We start from the raw sequence: 9,083 nt of genomic DNA on the forward strand, positions 1-9,083 counted from the left end.
AAATTGGGGAGCGTGATTGTTTCTACTTTATTCTCTTAGAAATTGTTTAGGTTATCCTAGTTTCTTTGCTTTTCCGTGTCTTGTTACAGCTTGTCCAGACAGATGCCAGAGGACGGAGCAGAGGCAAACTCAGCGCCAGCTCAGCGCACTTTGGATCCTGCTCTTTGCCCACCCGCCTGTTGCCATTTACGTCACAGTCCTCAAATATTTGCTCCGTGTGTTCCGTGCAGGTTTATAGCTGTGTTGCCTGGGAGAGGCAGGGTGACCTTACTCCTTCTTACCTGGAACCGGAACTCTCTTGTTAATTTTTAATAGCGTGATAATGGTATTGTGGTTACATTTTAAAAGCCCCTGTTTTTAGCGATGCAAACAGAAATACATCTGGGTTAAACGATTTGCATGAAACGACAAGGAGAGACTATTTAAAAAATATATATCAGATTAGGAAAGATCAAAACATTAGAAAACGGAAGGGCAGCACGAGGGGGGTGGTTTGGATACTGCTGCAGCCTGCCCTTGGGGGCGCAGTCCCAGCCCTCCACCTTCTAGAATGCGGCCTTGAGCATGCGCCAAGCGCCCCCAGCCGTACTGGGATAATTGCAACCCCTCCCCCACCGTGGAGGACAGCGGGTGTCCTGTAGAAGCTCCGTGAGGACCAGGGATGCCGCTGGCGGGCACGGAGGGTGCAGCTCCGTGGCTCGTGCACTCGCGCTTCCAGCGTTTTAGATGCCTGCACACGTCGACTCCGGGACATGTTCCCGTGGTGTGGAGTCACTGGGGTTCGTGGTGACAGTAGGTACCCACCTGCAGGCACACGTTTCACTCCTACGGCACAGCCCTGATCTATTTAGAATAGAACCTGATGCCACTCTCAAGAAGAATGGGCAGGCCGGGCGCGGTGGCTCAGGCCTGTGATCCCAGCACCCTGGGAGGCCGGGGCGGGAGGATCACTTGAGGCCGAGACGTTTGAGACCAGCCTGAGCAAGAGCGAGACCCCGTCTTTACTAAAAATAGAAAAATTAGCCAGGTGTGACACGTGTAGTCCCAGCTACTTGGGAGGCTGAGGCAGGAGGATCGCTGAGCCCAGGAGTTTGAGGTTGCTGTGAGATGTGATGACACCACTACACTCTACCTGGGGTGACAGAGTGAGACTCTGTCTCAAAAAAAAACAAAAACGGGAAGACCTTCACTGTTCTGTGTGTGTCACGGTGCCCAGGGCACGTGAGCTACTGTTTGTGTAAAAGTCAAGGAACACGCAGACTTGTGTGTGTGATTCTGTGTCAGGAATGGGCCACGCCAGACCCGCAGCGGGGAAGGCTGGAGACAGGGCGTGTGTGAGGGCAGCTCAGGTTCCCCTGATTATCTTTTCTTACCTTTGCACGATTATGACATCGACGTGTATGTAAAGAGGATAAAGATCTCAGGACCACCCCCAGCTCCCACGCAGACGGCAGGTAAAGGCTCGGGCCCTTGTGCGGGGCTGGCCACAGCTGTGCGTCAGGAAGTCCCTTGCTGGCCGTAGCAGGCTCTGCAGCTGCCCCTGGAGCTAACATCTGTCGGTTCCACACTGACAGTGCAGACAAGTTCACCTTCACAGGCGCAGGACAGAGACAGGACAGAGTCAGACCTTCCTCCACCCACCCAGGGACGTCCGCGTCATCGATGCTTCCTTCACTCCCGTTTTGTCCTCTGACATTTGCCTTCTCTTGTGTAAGACTGCATGTCCTGGGTCTCGCAGGAATGTACCCGTTTTGTCTCACTACCCACCGCGTTTTCCTTTACCTTTCTGTAAGCCCTACTCCCCTTAAATACGAAAATTCCTATTTCCCCTTCAGAAAGACAGCCGTGGGTTTGCTGTGGTTCACGTTTCTCCTGGGCACATCCTCAGCTTCGGCTCAGTAAACCTCCACGGATTGCAATCTTTGCCTCAGTCACTTACTTTTTGTTAACAACGACAAAAATAATTAACGCGGTTTATACTTTGGAAAAAGGAGAGCTTTATTTCTCACAAAGGGTAGCACCTGCGGGGCGGCTGTTCCAACAGGCTGGGAAGCTGAGTCCGGCCAGAAGCCAGGGACACGTGCTTCAAAGAGGAGACAAAAGGCAACAGGATTTTTACTGCGTGGGGCAGTCAAATACGTGTGTTCAACACACTATAGGAGGAGCCAGGCGTATTTATGAAGGGAAACCACACCCACGTGATTGTGTGTTCTCTCTCTGGTGCTGGCATGGCTGGGAACTCAGTTTTCTTTGTGACACAGAGTCTCACTCTGTCACCCCGGCTAGAGTGCTGTAGCATCAGCCTAGCTCACTGCAGCCTTAAACTCCTGGGCTCAAGCGATCCTCCTGCCTCAGCCTCCCAAGTAGCTGGGACTACAGGCGTGCACCACCACACCCGGCTAATTTTTTCTGTTTTATGTAGAGATGGGGGTCTCACTCTTGGTCAGGCTGGTCTTGAACTCCTGACCTCCCAGCTACGTGGAAGACGGAGACAGGAGGATTTCTTGAGGCCTGGAGTTCTAGGCTGTGGTGTGCTATGATCACACCTGTGAGTAGACATGCACTCTAGGCTGTGCAGCATGGTGAGACCTCCGTCTCAAAAAAAAAGGGGACAAAACAGACATTCAGGACACACAGAGACTAAGGGAATTGGCTCCCTGCACGTGCTCGCTGAAAGAAGTATCGAGATGCGTGTTCCGGCGAGCAAGCAGGGCAAGTGCCTGTGGGGAGGCCTGACGAGCCCAGGGTTCGATCAGCAATGTCAGCGAATGTACTTTGTGACTACAGAAAACCTCACTTTGGTGAGGATGTTCCCCTCTCACCACTTCTATTCAACATTGCTCTGGTGTTTCTACCCAGGGCACTTGGGCAAGAAAAAAGAAAGCATCCAAACCAGAAAAGAAGTCAAGCTGTCTCTATTTACAGATGATGTATTGTTGTCCATAGAAAATCCTAAGGAATCCACAAAGAAAAAATATAACTAGCAAATGAGTTCATCAAGTTGCAGGATAAAAGATCAAAATACAAAAATTGGCTGGGTGTGGTGGCTCATGCCTGTAATCCTAGCCCTCTGGGAGGCTGAGGCAGGAGGATCCCTTCAGGTCAGGAGTTTGAGACCAGCCTGAGAAAGAGTGAGACCCCCATCTCTACTAAAAATAGAAAAAATTAGCTGGGTGTGGTGGCTCATGCCTGTAGTCTCAGCTACTTGGGAGGCTGAGGCAGGAGGATCGTTTGAGCCCAGGAGTCTGAGGTTCCTGTGAGCTAGGCTGACACTACGGCACTCTAGCCTAGGTGACAGAGTGAGACCCTGTCTCAAAAAAAAAAAAAAAATTCAAAAGGAAAAAATATAAAAATCATTGTATTTCTAAACATCACCAATGAGCAATTCTAAAATAAAATTAAGAAAAACAACTCCATTTACAATAGCATCAAAAAGAATAAAATGCTTCATAGGGATACACAAAAAAAGTGCAAAACTTGTATACTGAACACTATAAATCATTGTTAGAGAAAATTAAAGACCTAAATCAACAGAAAGACATCTCGTGTTCATGAAACGGAAGGCTTAACATTGTTAAGATGGCAATACTCCCCAAACTGAGCTATAAATTCAGTGCAATGTCTATCAAAATGCTAGGTGCCTTTTTGCAAAAATTCACAAGCTAATATTAAAATTCATATGGAAATGCAAGGGAACAAGAATAGTCAAAACACTCTGTAAAAAGAAGATAGATTCTCACACTTCCTGATTTCAGAACCTACGACAAAGCCACAGTGATGAAGACAGTGCAGTACCAGCATAGGGACAGACGTACCGATTAGCGGAGTTGAATTCAGAGTCCAGAAATGAATTATGGTCAGTTGATTCTTGACAAGTATGCCAAGACAGTTCAGTCGGGAAAGAATGATGTTTTCAACAAATGCTGCTGGGACAACTGGATATCTACATGCAAAGGAATGAAGTTGGACCCAATTAACTCACAATGGATCATAAACTTGAATATCAGACCTAAAAGTATAAAATGGTTTATTGGATCTAACACCAGAAGCACAGAGACAAAAGAAACTTTTGTAGATAAATTAGATTTCATCAAAACTGAAAACTTTTCATTGTATTTTATTTACTTATTTATTTTAAGACAGGGTCTCGCTCTTGCTCAGGCTGGTCTCGAACTCCTGAGCTCAAACAATCCACCCGCATCGGCCTCCCAGAGTGCTAGGATTACAGGCGTGTGCCACCACGCCACGCCAAACTGAAAACTTTTGAGCTTCCCAAGGGCCGGGCATGGTGGCTCACGCCCACAATGCCAGCACTCCAGGAGGCTGAGGCGGGCAGGACCATGGAGGTGCACCCTCACCTGGCCATTTCGCCTTTACTCTTGAGTGATAGTTCAGAAATTTATAAAATTCTAAGTTAACAGTTATTTCCTCCCAGCACTTAAATGATATCGCTTCACTGTTTTCTTGTTCCTATAGTTCCTGATGAAATACCTGCCATCAATTTGATTATTGATCTTTTATACATAATCTGGTTTTCTCTCTGCTTATTATATTATCTAACATTGTCTGCTTATCCTTGATGTTGTGTAGTTTTACTATGTTGAGTTTGGATATGGGCTTATTTTTATTTGTGCTTTTGGTACACGGAGGGCATTTTCAGTGTGAAACATCATGTCTTTCCTCAATTCTGGAAAGTCTCAGTTGGTCATTTTCCAAATGTTGTGAAAACAAAACATGGTCAGTACAAATGGGAGTCACGGTTTATAGATCGCGCCCACTCTTAATTACTGTAGATGCCAGTAAACGTGCTGCAGACTTACAGCTTTTAAGTATTCTCTACCCACAAAAGAAAGAGTCCTAACACGCTATTCTCCCACACCATAAAAACCTCGGTTTTTGTGATCAGGCGGCAGTCTGTATTGTTGTATTTGCACTCAGTGGTTTATTAATAAAACTAAAAGTGATTCTGACATTTTCTGAACCTAAAACCTAAGTGGGACTTTTCTTTCTCCTCTCCTCCTTCCAGATGCCATTTTCCTATATCCTTCCTTCCTTTTACATGGTTAAGCTGGAAAATCTTTATGTTCTGCTCTGGAATCACATGCAAACCTTTCGTGGTCTGTCTATGGAATAATTCCAACCGTTAACAATCCACATGTGGGGTTTCCAGTGTTATGACTAAGACGTCATTCAGTGCTGAGCTGTGACAACTGTGATGAAATTTCCTCACTGTGGCACACCGTACTTTGCAAAGACGGCCTCGACCTCCCCTTGCCTCCCCCTGCCCTTCTCACAGTGTGATTCTGAGGCTTCCCCGGTGAGGTCTGGGTGGGCCTGTGACTGCAGCGGCAGGGATGCCATGTGACTCCCAGCGGCAGGTGGTTTCACCGTGTCCTTAGAATGCGAGCCCTTTGGGTCCCCCGCCATGGACTGAACTGTGCCGCCCACCTCCTCCCACCCAACGCGGAAGCCCTAACTCTCAGGGCCTACAGGGAGGTAAAGTTAAATGAGGTCATGTGGGTGGAGCCCTGACCCGATGGGGTTAGTGCCCTTACAAGGAGACACCTCTCCACAAGGGCACCAATACCACATGGGAACAGTGAGAAGGCGCCGTCTGCACACCGGGAAGAGGCCTCACAGGAACTGAACCCACTTGCGCTTGATCTGGGACTCCAGCCTCCAGAACTGTGAGAGATGTCTCTTGTCAAAGCCACCCAGGCTGGTATTTGTCACGGCACCCTGAGCAGACTAATATAACGTCCTCAGCGCCTCCCACTCCACCGTGCTGTGGGAAGCTCAGGCAGCCTGGGGACAGGAACTGAGGCCCCTGGATGTGCCCCCAGCCTTCAGCCAGGTGGGTGTGACAGTCACATGAATGAGTTACCTTGACAGTGGATCCTCCGGCCCCCAGAAGAACTGCCCTAGCTGACACCACGTGGAGGAGTGAGCCGTCCCCATCAAGATCTGTCCAAACTGCAGATTCATGAGCAAAGTAATTTATTGTTGTTTTCGGCCACTGAGCTTTGGAGTCATTTGTTATGCAGCAATAGATCACTGATATTTGTGCCTGTGAACTTTCTCTTTTCCCAAGCACTGCAAATCTGAAAATGTATTCACTGTATCCTTACACTTGGTAACCATTCTGTGCTGCTTTCCCTCCAAACTTTGCATGTATTTCTCCACTCTCTTCTGGCACCCAGTGCTGCTGGAGAGAAGTGACATCCTCTCCTGCTCAGTCCCTGGAGGAGAGTTTTGTATTTTCCTCTTGGGAAGCCGTTAGGGTCTTCTACTGATCTCTGCTCTCCTGGTATACCCTAACGATGTGTCCTGCTGTGGCTCCTTCGCTTTTCACTCTGTAGGGAGCTCAGGGCACCCTTTTACCCAGAGACCAAGATACTTCAACTCTGGGAAACGCAGATTTCTTTAGTACTTGCTGCCCCTCTGAATTCCCGTTGGTTTGATACTGGACTTGAACTAAGCTTTCTATCTTTTCTGCTTATTTCCCGAGTTCCTTATCTTCCAACTAAACTTTCTTAAAACAAGTGGTTTTCATCTTCCCTGGTTCTGTGGGTTGACCGGGTCCAGCCGAGAGGCTCTCATGTGGCTGCAGTGCGGCAGCAGCTGGGCCGGAGCCACCGGAAGGCCCGCTGGCCTCTGCTGCCGCCCGCGCCTGGCGCTGGGGAGGCTTGTGCGTCTTCACACGGTCTCTCTCTGAGGCTGGCCTCTTCAAAAGTGAGCGTTCCAAGAGCATTTAACTTAAAATAATTTTAATCTATCATAATTTTATCTCATGAAAGCATTTTCTTGGGCTGTCTCTTGAATCATTGTTACTGTTTTACGAGTGGAGGATTTTAAGTCCCTCTGGACCTTGTAAGACAGTGTTGGATGCTCTTCGTTTGTATTTCCTGTCTCTTCTCAGGTCATCGTTTAAATTTTTGTTCCCGTTGGAAGTCTTCCCAAATACCTCACGATCCTTAGCAGTCTATTTAAATCTAAGAAAGAGGTGAAAGAAAGCTAATATGGAGTTTGCATTCAAGAGTGGGACTTGTCAAATGCTGGGCTTTGCTGTAGGAAAACTGGGTAGGAAGCCCATTGTTAGGCCAGCCTAATCCACCCTACAGAGGGGTCTTTTTCTGGAACATTCAGGACTCTGCAGTGACTCTCCCATGACTTATGCTGGGGGACCCTGGCTGCTGTGGCATCCATGTGTGTTAGGGGGGGTGGAGGGATGGGAGACTCTGTCTCCTTGGTGTCACCAGCCCCCGCCCAGACCCTTCGCCTTTCCAGGGCTCTGTACCCAGCAGAGGGGGCTCAAGGCTAAGGCTTCCTCCCCATGCTTCATTGTCACCAAGCTTTGCCTCAGGACATCTATGGCACTCTCTCACCTGCTGCGACTCTACCCCTCCCTACAAGTTACCAGTAGGGAGAGGGGAACAAGCCCCGGTGCCCAATCTGTCACTTTAGACCAGAATGGAACCCAGTTCTAATCCAGATGGTGCTATGTTGTCCCCTTTCTGGGCTTCATTTCCTCTTCTGTCAAACAAGCAGGTGGCTTTGGTGAGCTGGGGTGCTCCAGGGCTTGGCTGACTCATTCCTGACCCAGGTTGATAGAGTCCAACCCAGCTTCTCTCCACTGCTTAGAGTCTCACCCTTGCACGTGACTCACCTGGGTCCTCTGTGGCATAGCGCAAACTGGGTGCAGGAGGCCGGGCTTTGCCATTTTCTGATGACTGTGGCCCTTGGCATGTCCCTCTACCTCTCCGAACCTGTTTCCCCATCACTAAAATGCAGCTGGTTACCCCTGCCTGCCTTGAAGGGCTTTTGCAGTCGCCAAGTGACTGGGTACGAGGGTGAAAGTCAGGGCTTGATCACGAGAAGGCCCCGTTCCCAGCCAAGGTCGGCCTGTGCCAGTAATAAAAACAGCGACTTTCTGAGTGCCTTCCAGGGGACAGGCTCTGCGCATACTTTGTCCTTTTCACAACCCACAAGGAAAGTACTATTATGTCTATATTCCCAAGGAAGAAACTGAGGAACCAGAGAAAAAACAAAATTTCGTGGAAATTAAAAACAGAATTGAGGCCAGGCGCAAAGGCTTATGCCTGTCATCCTAGCACTTTGGGAGGCTGAGATGGGAGGATCGCTTGAGGCTAGGAGTTCATGACCAGCCTGATTGAGACCCCCATCTCTACAAAAAATAGAAAAATTAGCCGCATGTCATGGTGTGTCCCTGTGGTCCCAGCTACTTGGGAGGCTGAGACAGGAGGATCACTTGAGCCCAGGAGTTTGAGGTTGTGGTGAGCTATGATCAATGATGCCATGGCATCCCAGCCCTGGATGACAGTTTGACCCTGTCTCAAACAAACAAAACAAAACAAAACCCCCCCCCCAAACCAAAAGCAAACCAGAATTGAAAAAAATTTTATATAAAAGTTGAAAGATAAAACTGAAGAATAATAGAAGTATAGAACAAACAAGGAAACGGAAAATATGAGAAACAGGATGGGAAGCCTGGAAGGTCAGCGCAGGGAAGGATGTGAAGTTCAAGTCAAGACAGCAGCTGGGAGCAAAGCACTTGGCGGCGAACAGATAAAGGCTGCAGAATTCTTCCAGGTACTTGATTTCTGATCACATGAAGACCAGAGATGCAGTAATCATTTATTAATATTTACGTACACTAAGCGCCTGTATTACGTTCATGCATTCACATGTTCACGCAGCAAACATTACTGAGTGCCTGCCACGTGCCCGCGCGGGCGGGGGCACGGCCCTGCTTGCAGGAAGCCCGCTTTCTCCTGGGGAGACAGACACACAGGACCAAGTCGTGTAGCGAGCCACGGGCGATGAGTGGGGACACGGGGTGCGGGGGCTGTCCCGGTGCATGGCCCGGGAAGCCTAGCGACTTGGAGGGCTCAGGGCAGCGCACGAGAAAATACCCACCAGCGAGCAGAAGGGCCAGCGTCCTCCCGAGGGGCAGGCAGCGGGGAAGTCGCGCGGGGCCCCCGCGGCACCCAGGGCCTTGGGGCGCACAGAGCGCAGGAGGGACAGCCGTCCTCCCCGGACAGGCGGGAGCCCTGCGGTGCCCG

This window comes from Lemur catta, chromosome 8 (assembly GCF_020740605.2).
Source record: "Lemur catta isolate mLemCat1 chromosome 8, mLemCat1.pri, whole genome shotgun sequence".
NCBI lineage: Eukaryota > Metazoa > Chordata > Mammalia > Primates > Lemuridae > Lemur > Lemur catta.